At 39.7% G+C, this 19510-nt stretch overlaps 1 non-coding gene across 1 annotated transcript; it reads left to right on the top strand.

Moving 5' to 3' along the window:
* The first annotated feature begins 12140 nt into the window (after positions 1–12140).
* On the top strand, positions 12141–12259 carry LOC145677337 (5S ribosomal RNA). Its single transcript, XR_014129774.1, has one exon. It is a non-coding gene; the product is annotated as a 5S ribosomal RNA (ribosomal RNA).
* The last annotated feature ends 7251 nt before the right edge of the window (positions 12260–19510 follow it).

Below are 19510 nucleotides of genomic sequence, written 5' to 3'. Positions count from 1 at the left end.
GCCTCTTCAAGGCATACACAACATCCATAGCTGTCACTGTCTTCCTCTTGGCGTGTTCTGTGTATGTAACAGCATCTCTGATTACGTTCTCCAGGAATACTTTCAATACTCCTCGGGTCTCTTCATAAATGAGACCAGAGATACGCTTCACACCACCACGGCGAGCAAGACGCCTAATAGCGGGTTTGGTGATACCCTGGATGTTGTCACGAAGAACTTTACGGTGGCGCTTGGCACCTCCTTTGCCAAGACCCTTGCCTCCTTTTCCACGTCCTGTCATTTCGATATGTTACTGCTTCGCTCACCACACACGAGAAATACAAGCCCAAGCAGCCCAAGACTCGTGGTTTTGTTCCTTCGATCATGCAGGGAAAGCACGGAGGAAAAACACAAAACGTGTCTAAGCCAATGAGAACTGTCCTTTTCGACTGACTTTATCCAATGAGAAATAGCTTGATTTAACGGTTTTGCTCTTTATATAACTTGACTTCATTCAGCGCGCAATCACAATCACAACAAAACAGAAGGAGAAGAGTGCTAGCGTACACAGTTATATTTTACTCCGCTATAATGGGGCGAAAACGTCTTCGGAAGCCTACCAACTCCAAACCAGACCCCCCCTCAACACACGAAGATAGTGATACACAACAGTCTACAGAAACAGAGAAGAACTCTAATATTTCACCCACCAACACACATACAGAGAAGAACTCTGACAATTCACTCACCAATACAAATCCAGAGAAGAACTCTGATACTTCAACCACCAACTCAGAAACATGCCCTCATCAAACAGAGAAGAATACTAAGCCAATAGACGACTCATATACTGCACATTATGTGCTTACACATTTAGCTACCCAATTTCATGACATTGAAGAATTCTATTCGCCTCTCAGAGACCGACTTCCCGGCTTTGAATATTGCATTGCAGGCCGACCAACCCTTAACAAAGAAGGATATCATATTGCCTTTAAGTGTCAAGAAGCTCTTGAAGCATTTCATAAGAAGTTCAAACCGAGTGATTTTGGCCCCAAAACCAGAATGACAACAATCTTGACCCCTGAAGACATCAAAAAGGCTGACGGAATCCTACCACCACCGCCAAACAAACATACCAAGAAGAACAGCAGACATACTTATACATGCGTCATCAAAGGTGTAGATGTCGACCTTACTATTCCAGAGCTCAAGGAATCGTTCATAAAAGCGGGATTAGATTTTTGCAACTTAACAAGAATCCGCAACTCTGATGGTCCACTTCCGCTAATAAGGCTTTTCTCTTCAAATACAGAAACCATTAGCAGCTTAATTGCGAAGGGTATCATCATTAACAACAAGAAGCATCGAGTTGAGGCATCACGATCGGCCGCACGACCTACACCATGTTACAATTGTTACAAATACGACCATCTAACCCATCTCTGTACGCAGAGTAGAGTCTGTTTTCGTTGTGGCGATAGTCACACTTCACCTTGTGGAAGACCAATTAACCGCATGTTCTGCGCCACCTGTAAGACAATAGGACACCGCACAGGAAGCAGTGATTGCCCCAAGAGGCCACACTTCACAGAAAGAAGACAGATCATCCCAAACATTTTAAATACAACCGAATTTCCACCACTACCAGAAACTGGCCCTTGCAAGGATCACCACCAGACCTCCACAATTCCAGAAGATGAAGAAGCAGAAGAACCCAACCAGCAACAGACCACTCCAAATTCAGATTTTCAAGACCAAATCAAAGAAGCAATTGAACGAGCCACAAATTCCATCATGAAATGGGTAGCATCCATACTTGCAATAGTAACAGAACCCCCGAAACAAAAAACACTCCACCAGGCCATTTCTCAAGCCACCCGACAAATTTTTCGAAAACAGTTAAACATTCTCACAACCACCCATGGCAATATCTATATCACTCATAAAAATTTATCCTCATTTCCACAGAAAAACAACACATCTAATTCTTCTCACATTACATAAATCATCCCACCTACATTAACACACACATAATGTTTTTGAACTCAATGCCAAAAGCTTCTCTCTTTGGCACTCTTCACGGATTCACAACGAGAAGAAGATAGAAGATCAAAAGTTCCCACCAAGAAGACAAGAAGACTTTTCAACGGCCAAGTACAGGACCACGAACAGGACCATCTACCAGATGGCCGCACTTATGCATCGGCTTCACTCAACATCGGAAGCACACAATCAGCAGATCCAAGAACAGAAGCCTTCGTGTCAAGACTTGTTGAGACCAGTTGTGCGCTTATCATCGATACTACCAACTCATCACATACATTTATTAATATTTTCTCTGGATGAAGTAGCTAATAGCTAATATATCCTTCCATCTTCTGATGGTAAACAGACTATTGCCTATGCCTATGCCTATGCCTCAGCGCGCAATTATTTGAAACAAGTCGTGACAGTTGCAATGGCACGTACCAAGCAGACAGCTAGGAAATCTACTGGAGGCAAAGCTCCTCGAAAGCAGCTTGCCACCAAAGCTGCAAGAAAGAGTGCTCCAGCTACCGGTGGAGTGAAAAAGCCCCATCGTTACAGGCCTGGTACTGTGGCTCTCCGAGAAATTCGTCGTTACCAGAAGAGCACTGAATTGCTCATCCGCAAGCTGCCCTTCCAACGACTCGTCCGAGAAATTGCACAAGATTTCAAGACAGATCTTCGCTTCCAAAGCTCAGCTGTCATGGCTTTACAGGAGGCAAGTGAAGCTTACCTTGTAGGGCTTTTCGAAGACACCAACTTGTGTGCTATTCACGCAAAGAGAGTCACAATCATGCCTAAGGACATTCAGCTTGCTCGCCGCATCCGTGGGGAACGTGCTTAAGTTTGAAGTTCTGGCACTGAGTTCAAAAACGGTCCTTTTTAGGACCAATACACTACTTAGAGATGCTGTTATCCTAACAAGGATCTTGTCCATACTTGTTATCTTTTTTTTTTAAATTCTCACGCCGTATGTTGCATAGTTAATACATCTACCTTCGTTTTCCTCTCGTTTCGTATATCATCCTATCTTTCAAGTATATTCTTTAGTTTTCCCCTATGTTTACCGATTGATTATCTTCGTTTTATGTGGTCAAGGATTCGATTTTGCCATATGTTGCATAAGTTAACTTCGATTCAACCACTGTTTGCCCTTCTCAACGTTATTAATCTCATAGAACTCGCAGGCGAAATATGTACTTCTTCCAAGGTAGCAAAAGTAATATTTTCTCAGAGGTCGCTGCTGTTGAATGCAAACGTTAAACTAAACTTTCTTTAAGTGTCTGTTTGTACTTAACATCAGTTCAATTGTACACCTACATTTCTGCTGGTGTTACTATTTTTCTTTATAGCAATATTACGAATTATAAGACGGTATCCGTGGTTATTAGCGTGTTCCCTTTTCCTAACACTTTCTCATTACACCAGTATTTCCATCATTCATTAGGCGTAATCACCCGTCTCCTTTATCATAAAAATCATAATAGTACGACGTTAAATTGAAACAGTCTACTTCACTTTCACGAGTTGTAATAAGTTCGAACATTTCTTTCACCCCAGCCTTGAAAAGAGTTGATTTTAGTTTAGTGTCCCTTTCAGCAGCAAGGCTGTTTCAAACGTGGACCTACTTATTAACGTGCAATGCGAAACATTTGAGCTCCCACCGAGAATCGAACCCAGTCAGCCTGCAAAAGTTTTTCTAACAAATGCATTAAGTGCGTTTTCTGTACTGTTTCGCTACTTGAAGATAGGAACAAGGAAAAAGTAAGTGATCACAAATTGACATTACGTAATGTGTTCCCCATTTTTTTTCGAGTACACCATTCTTGACACCCGTGAAAGCTTTCTTTCCCCACCCTCAATTCCCCTCTGTTATAAAGCACTTACATCAAGAAGTGCTTCGGTTAAAAAGAAAACTCAAAGTCCCTTGCGTGTATACTATACATTGCTATGAATGAACATGTGATAATGATAGGAAAAGCACAATTTTACTCTTCTCAAAGTATTTGATGGCTCTAAAAAGAGCCGTTTTAAAATGTCAGATGATTTACTGACACATTTACTTCTTCTTTGGTGCAGCCTTCTTAGCACTTTTCGGTTTTGCTGTAGCCTTCTTTGGCTTCGGGGCCTTTGGCTTCTTGGGAGTTTTTGCCTTCTTCACTTTAGATGGTGATTTCTTAGGTTTGGGAGCAGCAGCCTTTTTCTTTTCACCAGTCTTCTTGGGACGTTTAGCTGCTGGCTTTTTCGCAGGCTTCTTCTCCTTTGATGCTGATCGTTTCGCCTTGGTTGAAGATCCACCTTCAGGCTTCTCCTTCAGCGATGAAGCACTAAGCTTAAACGATCCAGATGCACCTTTTCCCTTGGTCTGAACCAAAGACCCAGAAGCAACTGCACTTCTCAAGTATTTCTTGATAAATGGAGCAAGCTTCTCGGCATCCACTTTGTAGTTCTGAGAGATGTATTTCTTAATAGCTTGCAGTGAACTTCCTCCCCTTTCCTTCAAATTCTTGATGGCGTTGTTCACCATTTCTGATGTTCTTGGATGAGAAGGTGTTGTTTTTGGTTTCTTAGGCTTTGCAGACTTCTTAGGAGAAGCCTGTGCCGGGGCTGCAGGTGCTGATGCCGTATCTGCCATTGCTTTCTGCAATAAACTCAACGATACTGAAGAATGAAATTTTCGCTGGCAGGCAGCGTTGAGTTTGGTTACGGAGCGCGGACCGGATAGAAAGCACTTGCTGAGGCGGGCTGAGGTAAACAGAAGTTCGTAGTTGCCACAACGATAAGTGTGTTTCCTTCTATTTTGATAAACGATTTTTTTCAGGTATTCAATGAATGCACCAGATCCTATTCTTCCTTACTGGCTAGAAGAAACTTTATTCCACATAACTCAAAAGGCATTTGTTTTTATTCGCTTTTCTATTTTATGTTTCAGTCATTGCTAAGTCGGTCACACTACTTTTTCACCCTCCTTGTGCTTATAATTTTCATAATTTAACATGGAAATACTTATCAATAAATAATTATATTACCATGGTAATTAACTTCAATCCTTCCTGTGATTATACGCAAAGTACCATCTTCGTACTGCTTACTATAGTTCAATGAAGGGAATCTATAAAGTAACGCGTGTCGCACACATCTGCCTTGCAAACTCCCTGGCCTACTTCCAATGTATAGACTTTTATTTCAAATCCTGATTTAATTTCATAATTTTCTGTAGATTTTAACATTTTATTACCCAGCTTCTTAATACGAATGACAATCAAGCCTAAATATTTATTCCCTTTAACTTTATTTTTCTTTTTTATTTTGTGCCTTGTTTCATATTTGTTCTTACGTTAGCAATTAACGCACTTACCGTAGTTATGTATGAACAGGTTGTTTCTATATTTATTTTATTCCAAATAAATTAAATATATATACGGATTATTTTATGGTAGTTGATATTTTCTGTTGTTTCCTACGTGAATTGAGGAAACGCACGGACTTTCGCCTAATTCTTGTGCTACTTTCATATGTCTGTATCTGTCGAATGCTGTCGATCTGTCGAAATGTGTATTACTATCTGTCGATTCATCGAGTGAACTGAATTCGTTAACCATTTCACCAGGCGCGCATGCATTTTTTTTTTCTTCTAAGGGATCCAAGCTTCGGGGGGCAAGGTTCCAATACTACAAGCCACTATGTCTATATACTATTATTCTGCATTCGAAAACACGATAAATATTCCACTTACTTTTTCACAAAAACATGATACAGACAGAGTACAGATGAAGTGTAAGATCAGATTTATATTGATGATACATCAATATTTTCCCTGTTAATAACTACATTTAATGAGAAAGTCTGCAAATGTATGTTCACTTAGGAACTTTTGCGAGGAGTCCGCACCCGGTGGACACCCCGTGAGTACGCCTCTGCACTTGACTATACTTCGAATTATACTGCAAACAGTTGTATTTTAGTTTCCCCGTTTAGTTCATCGATATCATTAACACAAAGAAAATAGATGTTATAGATGCGTATTCTCAGTTCTCGCTTTATATCCGGACGTCTGCAAAAATCTACTCCTTTTCTTTCTTTCACGCATCCACCAAACTAACAATGATTTGTATTATAATATTTGCGCATAAAATGTATATCTCATACCTTCCATGTTCTCAAGTATTCATAGACAAAAACGGTTACTTTCTGCGAACAAATTGTCCAAACACAGTGCAAATGTCATCTATAGATTGTCCTGGTTCCGTCTGCGTGTACATAACAATGCGTCATAATCATACATTGCACATTAAGGATATCAATTAATCTTCCCAAATTCCTAGATATGCCTGGCAAAAGTTCCGCGTGTTGTAAGGATATTACATTTGTACTACCGACAAGGTGGTATCTTCCAACATTGAAGTTCAATAAACCCCAAATGTGTCGGATATAGTATTTGATTTCTTGTCTCATTGTTTGCGTCAGAGATGTCTTCTCAAGTTAGGATTTACGATACATACAGGATGAGTTGTATATATTGTTGCTGCCAGCTCTATATTAATCCCATATTTGTAAACGAATAAAAACAGTATTCTAATTATAACAATGTGCTCACAATTAATTTTATTCTTAATTGTTATACGTATTGTTGATTAAAAATGAAAATGTTGCTAAGTGAATTTTATTAATATTTTCTGTTGCGTGATATAGGAAGTGAGTGAAATATTGGAGGAATATAGTGTGCGTAGCAGATGATGTGCAGTGGCTTTGGATCGCCTGTGATAAGGTAAGGCATTTGCTATTTTAATTAACACATTTTATATACTGTAATCCTAATTATTTTTATGTGAATGTGCTTACTACTTGTGTATTCAGTGGGACCGATGTTTTAATATGTATGGTCAAGCAGTGTCGAGCCTGGTCAGTGTGTGGATAGGTGACCATTTTTTGTAAATCGATAACATTTAACTTTGTAAACACGGATGAAGTAGAAGTATATTTATTTTATTTTTTACCTCAAATATGTAGGACACTTCTCCTTTGTACATCAATTATTATTATTAGTTCAACTTGTTTACAAGTTAAATGAAAAGAATAGTCGTTATCGTGTGATGATTGTGCTCATTAGGCTAAAGAAGACTCGTGATAAGAAAGAAAAGAAGAACGGTGCTCAAGTTTCGTCACAGCATATTCTCAAAAATTTACAGGCAAAATTCAGTGTTCTGCATGAAAAGGCATATTTGTACGAAAAAAAAAAAAAATTCTGCAGACGACAGAATTAAATAAAGTAATACACATGTATTTTAGAGTTACTGGTGTAAAATCATTACAAGTGCTTTGCCAGGTGGCCAATAAAAAGCACGAATACTATTTAAGGGAGCCAAAACAGGAGAAAGCTGGGGGCCTGAGCGATAGCAAGAATGTGCGTCCAAAGTGAACAGGAGCGAAGGCGACGCGGGTATACGTATAAGCAAGGGTAGTGGAAACCAGTTAGTTTTCGAGTTTCAATAGCACTTGTCATGCATCCATACTAGTAGCGCCCCGCTTGTAAACATTAAGTACACTATGCAAGAATACACCGCCGGTGGAAAATAGTACCTAATACAGTTATCTTTCATATATACTGACTTATTTTACAGTAGTAACCCAACACTAGTAAACGTAAAATAAAAGTGTATAACTTTATATTTAATTCTATCGCCTGGCTTAGTTTTTCACCTGTAAGATGTACTTATTTAGAGCAAGTTTCTTAACTAGCAAATTAAACCGAGAACCACAGCAACCATATATATATTCTTATGATGTACTTTTCTTTGAGTGGTGTTCTCTGTCTATTCAATAACATTTTCTCAGTTTAATGCTAGCAAAAAACAAAACAAAATCAAAGTGTTTCTATATAAATTTAGTTCACCGTGTTGTAATATCACATGGAATTGAAAAACGAATAGTCGAACCTCTGCTATCTCGATCAAACTTCTCAGGATGATATACTGACTTACCGCAGAAGTTCGACTGAATACGTTTCTCAGTTCCATGGGAGAACCTGGAGAAGCAAAAGCCTGCGCAACGGAAAATACTAAATAAACTTGTAGAGCAGGTCAAGATGTATCATCATGCCAAGTTTCATTCAGATCAGAGAAGTTTGGCTGCAGCCATTTTCATTACAAAGCACAAAATGGATGGTCCCTAACCTCGAGAATCTTCACAATTGTCGACGAGTTGAACTGCACTCATCTGATCAAAATCAAACTTAAAATGGCAGTTCACTTTCAACTGTTAAATAATATGATATGCAGGCTTCTGCTTTCCTAGTTACAGTCTATCCACTGTGGTATGCATATTAGTAGAAATGTGAGAGTGCATATTTATTAAAGATTTGCTTCAAAAAGCGATGAAAGACATAGGCATTCCCGCGGGCGGTGATAACAAGATGCCGGAAAACGAACAAGCAGAAAGAATATGGGCTGAAGAAGTGTAAACGACGACGCGGCGGCCCGTAAAGGTGTTGCCGTCCTATTAAATGAATAATATCAAAAGAAAGAAAAAAAAAGTAAAAAATTTCGCGCTCGTAATCAAGACAGAAAGCAACTAAAGGAAATCTTTGTTTTACGTCCCACGTTATGCCGCTTAGGCTAAAAGAGGCGCTGATTATGAGAAATGATTGAAATGGTGGTGGAATGAAGAAAGTGGGAGGAAACGGGAGAACCCCGCGGTAACCCACCGCACATAGTTTTTGTCCACCATAAAGTTAACTTGGCGGGGGCTCAAGACAGAAAGACGGTTGGAAAAACAAATAAACGATGTTCCATCCCGTAAAAATGTTGGCGACCTATGAAATCAATATTTTTTCTTAAAGAAAAAAAAAAGAATTAAAAAGAGAAAAAAAGGTCAAAATTTCGCGCTCGCTTCGCTCGCGATCAGCAGAGAAAAGAGGACGTGACGCACCCCTAAAAGTGTTGGCGACCGATTGAATAAATATTGTGGGTAAAAAAAAAAAAAAAAAAGTCAAAAATTTCGCGCTCGCTTCGCTCGCGATCAGCACAGAAAGAAGGACGTGACGCGCCCCTAAAGGTGTTGGCAACCGATTCAATACATATTGTCGGTAAAAAAAAAAAAAAAAAAAAACGCTCGCTTCGCTCGCGATCGACATGAAAAAGGCAACGACGTGACGCCCCGTAAAATTGTCGGCGACCTATTCAATCAATATATTCGGTTGAAAAACAAAGTCAAAAGTTTCCCAATCGCTTCCCTGCCGATCGACATAAAAAAAAAGGCAACCCCTTCACCTCTCCTTATGCATTCATCAGTAAACATACAACCATAGATCACAATACCACTCACATCACCTATCAGTTCTCCACGTCCATCAAGATCCAATCATCGCCCTGGCCCTTTATGATGATACACAACATTACATGTTATTGTGTGCATTGCCCCGCGTTACAATACATGACCAAAAAAAAAAGAGAAAAAGAGCTGCACTGCCTTCAGTGTAGACATGTTCGTATTCGTAGAAAATGATTTTAGGTACACGATAGTACAGTAATCTATCTTCACATGCTTCAGATGTGAACGATACCTACACATGAAGAGGGCTCCCGAGGTTTCCTTTTCCAATAGGATGGAGCTCCACCACACTTGCAGAATGACGAGAAGTTATGTTAATAAATATATCCCAGAGTGTTTCGTAACTCGCCCTTGGTCCTAATGATGAAGCGTTCTTCAGATGGCCCCGATGTCTCCACACATGATACTATGCGACTTCTTTTCACGAGGCTCTCAAAGATCACGTTTGTGTCCTAACATTCTCTGCAGATATGACACAGCTGCGATAGCGGATCACAGAAGCCTTTCCTCTCCTTACAAGAGACGTGTTCATTCGAGCATGGGAGTAATTCGACTATCGATCAGTGTCACGATAGTAGTCACTTTCAATTCTTCTAACGAAGGTAAGAAAAAATGCTATACAAACTTCCTTTCGGTATATAAAGGATTAGGGGCCCAGAGAATATTTTCTTTCAAGAGGATACATTCTTTTTCGAACACCCTGTATATAGATCCTCTAATTATAACTGCAAACAAAATGTTGATTTTGCAATTGCTTCCATGAGAGAAAATTCTGTGCACTTTCTTTCTGAAGGGCCGGGCCTAAACGTTTTCCTTAATCATTAAATTTAGTAGTTATCTACAATTACATAGTTTTCCATTGTTCTCAAAATAAAGATTTTTCTCTATGAATTGTTGAATGTTGCTAGGGATATTGAAGTAATTCTTTTTAGTGTTTTTTTCTTTACAATAATGTACTGAACGCCTGCATTAAGGAAGTTCGTGTGTCCATCTTGCAAAATGTTTCGTCTTTTTTCATGCCCACTAAGATAAATATTCATTTTGCTCTTTTCTCCGTATGCAAACCACATTTCTTAAAGGCAACATTTTCATACAAATGTAGTACTAAAAACTTCTAATTGGCAACATCTGGGCTGCGAAGAGGAAAAAGAAAGAAATCTCGTACGTATTCGCGCGCAATTCGGAATTAGCCAATGAAAAGCACAAAAGCGGCCACCATCTCTCTCTCTTTCTTATTAACGGTTTTGTACTTTCTGCAGTTCTATCAGTGCTGCTAACCTCTTACTATATCATTGAATATGTATGTTTATATATATATATATATATATATATATATATATATATATATATATATATATATATATATATATATATATATATATATATATATATATTACAAAAAATCATACTACTACGGAATAATATTAAATGCCTGTAAACCCTCATTTCTGTTTGCACTTTCTGTTACACTACCTTCCCCGAACTTCTTTCAAGTTATTAAGTGCAGAACGGGGAGTTATACATATTTACTTGCGCTTTCACAATATCTGCACATTGTGTAATAATAGGAGACGTATAAAATAAAACTATATACTAATACGTATATATATATATATATATATATATATATATATATATATATATATATATATATATATATATATATATATATATATACAGTACACATTCCACTATCCGAGGCTTTCCTTTTCTTTTCTTGCTGACGATAAATTACGCTCTTAGAAATGTTGTCTGAAAACAATAAGAATATGTGCAAAAAATACAATCAGAGGTAGAGGTCTTTAACAGGAACTAAGCAAGGGAGTTGAAAAATTTTTTATGCATGTAAAAAATATAGACATGAACCAACTTGTGAAATAAAAAGACCAGAAAACTACTCTTTCTAAATTATGTGTAAACTTTTTACCGAAAACGAAAGTTGCACGAAAGACTTTTTGTCCCTTTTTTGGCCTCCGGTGCTTGGGGTCCCTGGTTCAATCCCAGCTCGTGCCGTGTGAACTTTGTCGTGCATAAAGACCGTGCTCATGGGTTTTCTCGGGTTTCTCCCGTTTCCTCCCACTTTCTTCATTCAGTACTCATCATCACCGTCTCCTTTAGCGTAACCGGTATAAGTATGCGACGTAAATCTAAAGATTTCATTTCATTTCCCTTTTCTGCTCATACTGCTGATTATGCGCGATTATGCCAACATCCAACTCCGCGGATAATCGTGCGATTACTGTATATACAACTAATACAGATACGTAATTACATTATCAGTTACAGTATCGGTTTTTATTTACTAATTTGCCTCACTTTATTTGCATCCCTGCAGTAAATAATTCTTATCGATAATAGTTAAAATGTATATTACATTTTAGTGCTTCACGACTGAATGATCATCTGCCTTACGTTATCTCGCAGCTGAAGAGGATGCTACACTGAAAACTACCTTGCGTTATAAAGGGTAAGTGAAACATATCTTAAAAATATCTTTCATACATTTCATTGTGTACATTAAAGAATGTAAGTTTGCCTTTTTCCTGTAATCAATACTTAATAAAGGATTTATTTTTATTTATTTATATACAATTTCATACGTGGTTCGTGATAGTAAACTCGATAGGACATAGTGGCACTATGAACATCCGAATCACTCATCATTCGAACATTCAAATATTTATTCGAATATTAGTATATTCCAAGTAATGTTAACGACGTTAATATGCTTGCCTTTATAGTTAATAATGTCAATTCTTACTTAAAACATACTTCCTTAACAGGACATTGAAGAAAAGGTAGTTGCCAACGGCCATACCATGCTGAATATACCGGTTCTCGTCCGATCACCGAAGTCAAGCAGCATCGGGCCTGGTCAGTACTTGGATGGGTGACCGCCTGGGAACACCAGGTGCTGTTGGCATCTCTTTTTCAAATTTCATTATCCTTCAAGTACGAAAATACTAGAAACATTAATTTTATAGTACTTTCAAGAGATAATTTATCAACATTATTTCATAGCGATTAATCGATATTCTAAGCGTTATACCCACTATTTCTTACACTAACAGCCTGTTTATTTGCACGGCACATTAAAATAACCTGATTTCCGATCCGTGTGCACCTACTACTATACTTAACACGGAATGTATTACCACTTTTTAAAAGTAAATTATTATGACTAAGTGTAGATCTCCGGCGAGTAAATGCCTTTCGTATACAAGCACGACACATCTCCGCTATGTGCTTTACTTTTTTACTAACAGCATATAGAAATTGGATTTCAAGGTGTTTCTACATAACAGAATGAAGCAAATTTCGTGATTTAACTCTTTCGAATAATGTGTTGGTCCTGACAAGGACCGTTTGAAATGAAAAATCTTGAAGAAGATTTTTACTTAGAGCTTGTGTACTTGGTAACAGCCTTCGTACCCTCACTTACAGCGTGCTTGGCAAGTTCACCAGGCAAAAGAAGGCGCACAGCTGTTTGGATTTCCCGGCTGGTGATAGTTGACCGCTTATTGTAATGGGCCAAACGAGAAGCTTCAGCAGCAATACGCTCGAAGATGTCATTAACAAAGCTGTTCATGATACTCATAGCTTTGCTAGATATGCCAGTGTCAGGATGCACTTGCTTCAAAACTTTGTAGATGTAAATGGCATAGCTCTCCTTCCTCCTCCTCTTCTTCTTCTTATCTCCCTTGGAGATATTCTTTTGGGCTTTACCAGCCTTCTTTGCAGCCTTTCCGCTAGTTTTTGGTGGCATGATGACTCACTCGTTCAGCAAAATTAGATGTGTCCGCAGAAACAGAAACAGAAAAGTTAAAAATAAGGACGCCCCTCGGGAAAGCCCGCGCCCTGACAGAGAGTAAGGCATCAACCATCTATCTACATGCCTCTCCTCACATGCAATTAGTAGCCTAAAGCTGGTGTCGGTGGGTGTGTGTCGCGGTTTCTATCTTTAACGAAAGACATTTACACGCGTATCTGTGGTTAAAGTGTAAATAGAAAGAAAGAAGGGTAAAATAGAAGACAGGAAAGCGCGAAAGAAGATTTTATTGTGTTGATAGAGGGATAAAAAACCTGGAAACCAGGAAAAAACCCCCTTTATCGGTCATGCTGCATGCAATAGTATTTACATGGCAAAACCACTTGAGAAGGGTGGTGAAAATCCATGTAAACTTGTCTGTAGTAATAAATTAATAAATTATGTTATTTTACAAATCCTATCTTATAATCTGTTGGTTATTATACTAATCTGTGTTGTCTGTAGTTGGGGGATTTTATTGTTAGTGGGACATCTGTTATTTTTTTTTAAGGCATGCAAGTCGGTTCATTGTCCATGGCCAGGCCTGGTCGTCATCTGTTTGCTTCCGTCACAGCTGCTTTATCCCCTGCCTTCCTTCTCAGCTTGCTGTTCCTTCCGCTTTGGTGTCGCATGGTCTGAACTGGTTTTCCTTTTAACTGTGTCAGCAAAAGTCCTTGTGATGTAAAGGTGCCCTGTTGTGGTCTGGAGTGCATTTACTGTATTTTCAAAAATCTTCTTGGAGGCGGTTTGTAAGGCTATTGCAAGATTTTTCTGTTGTTGCTGTGATGTTGTGGCGGTTATTACGTAGGTCATCCATGTTATGATTCTGTTTGTTGCTTCTTCTATTTCTTGCTTGATCCATCTTTGTAATTCCTTGTTGGGTGTTTCCGAGTTGTTGGTTTCTTCATGGTGAGCTGCCTGTTGGTCCTGATAAGAGCCGCTGCTTGTGATTTTTGTTACATCTGTGGGCGTTAACAGCGGTGGTGGTCTGGTTGGTTGTGTGGCTCTTGGTCTCTTGGGGCAGTTTCCGCTACCAGTACGGTGTGTGTCGCTAATGCATGTAGCGCAGAAGTCTCTTTTTCTGGGTGTATTGCAGTCCTCTCTATGTGGTTTCCCACATCTGTTGCAGATTCTTTCCGCTTGGCACCGGTTCTTGAAGTGACCGTATTGGTAGCAGTTATGGCAGGGAAATGGTCTTGGTACTGTTCTTGACGATTCTACTTTATAGTGGATATGCTGAATTTTCACTCCAGTTGACAGTAATCTGCCAATTTGTTCCGGGTTCTCTGAGAAAATCCTTAGTAATGGTGTGGGTCCTTTGTCTGATTTTATGCGAGTTATGCCTCTGAAGTCAATCTTCTGTCTTCTCAGTTCATCTTTTACTACTTGGACTTCTATGTTGGTAGGGACACCTTTGACAACACAGGTGAATGTCGTTTCTTTTCTTTCTTTTGATTTCTGTCCGGATCTTATTGGTTCTGAGTCTTCATGTGGTTTGTTCTTCTTGCTTCTATTGGCTTGCAGGGGAGTACGGGTCTCTATCTCTTGCTGCTTCTTGTTTGTGTTTGTTGTTGCTCTGGAATTGTGGTCCTGAGAAGGGCCGGGTCCTTGTTTGGTGTCTTCTTTCTTTTGTCTTCTCGACTTCACTAATGTGAAATCATCCTCTTCCTTGTGTTTGTCAGATGTGGCATCGTCTTCAGGAGTTTCTTTGTGGTCCTGTTCAGGGCCAGTCATCTCACCAGGGTGTGATTTCAGCTTCTGGGTTTTGTGGTTTTTCACCTGTATGTGGCTTGGGCCCTTAGCAGAGCCGACGCATGGTTCTTCCTCCTGGGTGTGGTTTGTCTTCTCTGTCTGTGATGGGGCTTCTTGTCTTTTATTTGACGATTTGAGCTCCTCTCTGGATTGGGATCCGGTTTGCTTCTCCAATATCTTAGCCTTCGAGCCGAAGTCTGCATCTTGGAAAACTTTCAGGAATCTGTCCCTCGTCGCTTCCGATTTGAAGAGTACTTTGTATGTGGTGTCTTCCACTTGCACAACATGGAATTCTTCTTTTAGTATTCTCAGGCTGATTACTCTGTTTAGATATGCTTCTGTGGCTCCTCTGAAGGTCTTCTCTATTGTAACCGGGTCAACAAATGAGAATGAAACGTCTAGTGGGGTTGTTTCAGGGACCGTGACCACATCGATGAATTCTTCATCTTCCTCCTTCTCTGGTGGTCTCCTCGTCGGCGTCCTCTTCCTGGGTCTGGGCATGGCTGACGTGTATTCACCTCGTTCAAAAAGCACTGCACTTGGTTTTGGTCCTAAAAAGGGCCACACTTGTTTGGTACACTTCACGTCACTATGTCACAGATTGGGGAGAATGGTCCTCGAAAGGGCCTTTTAGTCACTAATTGATAGTGTTTTTGCTCCTCTAATGCTATCCCGAGGAGATAGTATTGGGTTCCCGTCAGCCGACTGTCGCCAAAGGCTGTACAACCTATATGGCCAGCTAGATGTGTCCGCCGATTTATCGACTTCATTTAAATTACAGTACGTGTTTCAATTCGCGCCAACTGCCTTGCTTTTCATTTGATGCACTCGGGTGCACGCTTGAAGTAGTAACAAAACTGACTTGATTCATGGGAGGCCGCAATTTTTCCTCTCATCTTATTACGAAAGAATATTGAACAATGTCTGGTCGCGGCAAAGGTGGAAAAGTCAAGGGAAAGAGCAAGTCCCGCTCCAGCAGGGCTGGCCTTCAATTCCCAGTAGGCAGAATCCATCGTCTTTTGCGAAAGGGTAACTATGCCGAACGAGTTGGTGCTGGCGCTCCCGTGTATTTGGCTGCAGTCATGGAATACCTGGCAGCTGAAGTTCTTGAGTTGGCAGGCAACGCTGCTCGTGACAACAAGAAGACTAGGATTATTCCACGTCATCTGCAGTTAGCTATCCGTAACGACGAGGAATTAAACAAGTTGTTGTCTGGAGTTACAATCGCTCAGGGTGGTGTTTTGCCCAACATTCAAGCTGTACTTCTGCCCAAGAAAACTGAGAAGAAGGCATAAATGTAAGACCTATATCTCATACAAATCGGCCCTTATGAGGGCCACAAACCCCTTTATAGAGGAGATTTACGATTGAAATGAATTGTTTTCGATATACAGACTCATCAAAAGTGTCTGAGATAGTTGCTTAGTGTCATTCGAAATTCTCGCTGCTATTCGATTAATTAGTATGTGTAGTCGTCGATCGTAATTGAAGCCCATAGGAAGTCACACTATCTTTAGAATACTCCAAACAGCGATGTGCTTAGTTCCCACTACATTATTAATTATAAGATCATTACCTTTTGTATTGTCGCTAGCTACATTTTTTTGATATTTGCGTACATCGGGCTCATATTACCCAGAGGACAGGACAGTCGAGCCCAGATTCTCAGCAATGGAAGAAAACCTCATACCACATATTCTCATGTACTTCATGCTAGACAAAGGAATTTCCAACATTCTTAAAGCACTCATGTTTCTCTCTTGCGTTGGCTTGGCTGAAATTACTCTGTTCAATATGTTCTCGACATTTATTATTGTTCATTACTATGCCCCAATGACATCATGAACAGAGCGGATCAAAAAACTTTCCTAAATTTCTTTTGCAACATAGTAATGACATTAAATGCACACTTAAGTACGATTTATTCTTTGCAAGGTCGATATTCATATTTGTGTGATATGTGTTATATGTATATGGTTTGTAATACGCAACTACTCTTATTCTCTGATCTCAGAACTCATTTGCTACTGTGCCCAACGAGCGAGCCTAGGTTTCTTGTAACTACTGCCTTTCTTTAGTAAATAATGTGAAGTATACAATGCATTAACCTACATCTCATATTTGTATTACTCTTTATTTTACTAACCCGCTACGAAGTGTCATTAATTTACATGTAAATCACAATAGACACTACCGCAAAAGAAAAAAATCGAACCCAAGACCACGTAAACAAGATAAAGGACAAGATTCAGGTTTCTAACGCATTATTCGCCCCTCACAGCACAGTATAGAAGTTGTATAAGCCTCTATACGTACATCCTACTGTCAGAACAGAAATTCCGACTTGCGTTTCGCATCTCTCATGCTCGCTACTTCCAACAAATCGCCAATTTCCAACCAGAACCCCTTCTCCAGCATTAATACTGCTACATATGAATACGTATACATGAACGTACATAATGTAAAAAAAAACGTATGATTTTCTCAAATTAATCTCTCTACGTCTGTAATTTTGTGTGCATCAAAAGGCTTTAATGTAGTTACACGAATTCTTATAATCTAACAGAAAATCGCACAAAGTAAATCTTTCCCTTTATATAAATTTGTTGGCTCTGAAAAGAGCCGTTTATGCCAATTTTATATCCAAAATAGGAGGAACCCCAACTTAACCTCCGAAACCGTACAGGGTTCTTCCTTGCCTCTTCAAGGCATACACAACATCCATAGCTGTCACTGTCTTCCTCTTGGCGTGTTCTGTGTATGTAACAGCATCTCTGATTACGTTCTCCAGGAATACTTTCAATACTCCTCGGGTCTCTTCATAAATGAGACCAGAGATACGCTTCACACCACCACGGCGAGCAAGACGCCTAATAGCGGGTTTGGTGATACCCTGGATGTTGTCACGAAGAACTTTACGGTGGCGCTTGGCACCTCCTTTGCCAAGACCCTTGCCTCCTTTTCCACGTCCTGTCATTTCGATATGTTACTGCTTCGCTCACCACACACGAGAAATACAAGCCCAAGCAGCCCAAGACTCGTGGTTTTGTTCCTTCGATCATGCAGGGAAAGCACGGAGGAAAAACACAAAACGTGTCTAAGCCAATGAGAACTGTCCTTTTCGACTGACTTTATCCAATGAGAAATAGCTTGATTTAACGGTTTTGCTCTTTATATAACTTGACTTCATTCAGCGCGCAATTATTTGAAACAAGTCGTGACAGTTGCAATGGCACGTACCAAGCAGACAGCTAGGAAATCTACTGGAGGCAAAGCTCCTCGAAAGCAGCTTGCCACCAAAGCTGCAAGAAAGAGTGCTCCAGCTACCGGTGGAGTGAAAAAGCCCCATCGTTACAGGCCTGGTACTGTGGCTCTCCGAGAAATTCGTCGTTACCAGAAGAGCACTGAATTGCTCATCCGCAAGCTGCCCTTCCAACGACTCGTCCGAGAAATTGCACAAGATTTCAAGACAGATCTTCGCTTCCAAAGCTCAGCTGTCATGGCTTTACAGGAGGCAAGTGAAGCTTACCTTGTAGGGCTTTTCGAAGACACCAACTTGTGTGCTATTCACGCAAAGAGAGTCACAATCATGCCTAAGGACATTCAGCTTGCTCGCCGCATCCGTGGGGAACGTGCTTAAGTTTGAAGTTCTGGCACTGAGTTCAAAAACGGTCCTTTTTAGGACCAATACACTACTTAGAGATGCTGTTATCCTAACAAGGATCTTGTCCATACTTGTTATCTTTTTTTTTTAAATTCTCACGCCGTATGTTGCATAGTTAATACATCTACCTTCGTTTTCCTCTCGTTTCGTATATCATCCTATCTTTCAAGTATATTCTTTAGTTTTCCCCTATGTTTACCGATTGATTATCTTCGTTTTATGTGGTCAAGGATTCGATTTTGCCATATGTTGCATAAGTTAACTTCGATTCAACCACTGTTTGCCCTTCTCAACGTTATTAATCTCATAGAACTCGCAGGCGAAATATGTACTTCTTCCAAGGTAGCAAAAGTAATATTTTCTCAGAGGTCGCTGCTGTTGAATGCAAACGTTAAACTAAACTTTCTTTAAGTGTCTGTTTGTACTTAACATCAGTTCAATTGTACACCTACATTTCTGCTGGTGTTACTATTTTTCTTTATAGCAATATTACGAATTATAAGACGGTATCCGTGGTTATTAGCGTGTTCCCTTTTCCTAACACTTTCTCATTACACCAGTATTTCCATCATTCATTAGGCGTAATCACCCGTCTCCTTTATCATAAAAATCATAATAGTACGACGTTAAATTGAAACAGTCTACTTCACTTTCACGAGTTGTAATAAGTTCGAACATTTCTTTCACCCCAGCCTTGAAAAGAGTTGATTTTAGTTTAGTGTCCCTTTCAGCAGCAAGGCTGTTTCAAACGTGGACCTACTTATTAACGTGCAATGCGAAACATTTGAGCTCCCACCGAGAATCGAACCCAGTCAGCCTGCAAAAGTTTTTCTAACAAATGCATTAAGTGCGTTTTCTGTACTGTTTCGCTACTTGAAGATAGGAACAAGGAAAAAGTAAGTGATCACAAATTGACATTACGTAATGTGTTCCCCATTTTTTTTCGAGTA

This window comes from Thermobia domestica, unplaced genomic scaffold, assembly GCF_964235325.1.
Source record: "Thermobia domestica unplaced genomic scaffold, izTheDome1.hap1.1 HAP1_SCAFFOLD_794, whole genome shotgun sequence".
Lineage (NCBI taxonomy): Eukaryota > Metazoa > Arthropoda > Insecta > Zygentoma > Lepismatidae > Thermobia > Thermobia domestica.
The sequence above is the reverse complement of the archived record's forward strand: the minus strand, read 5'-3'. Positions and strand labels throughout refer to the sequence as shown.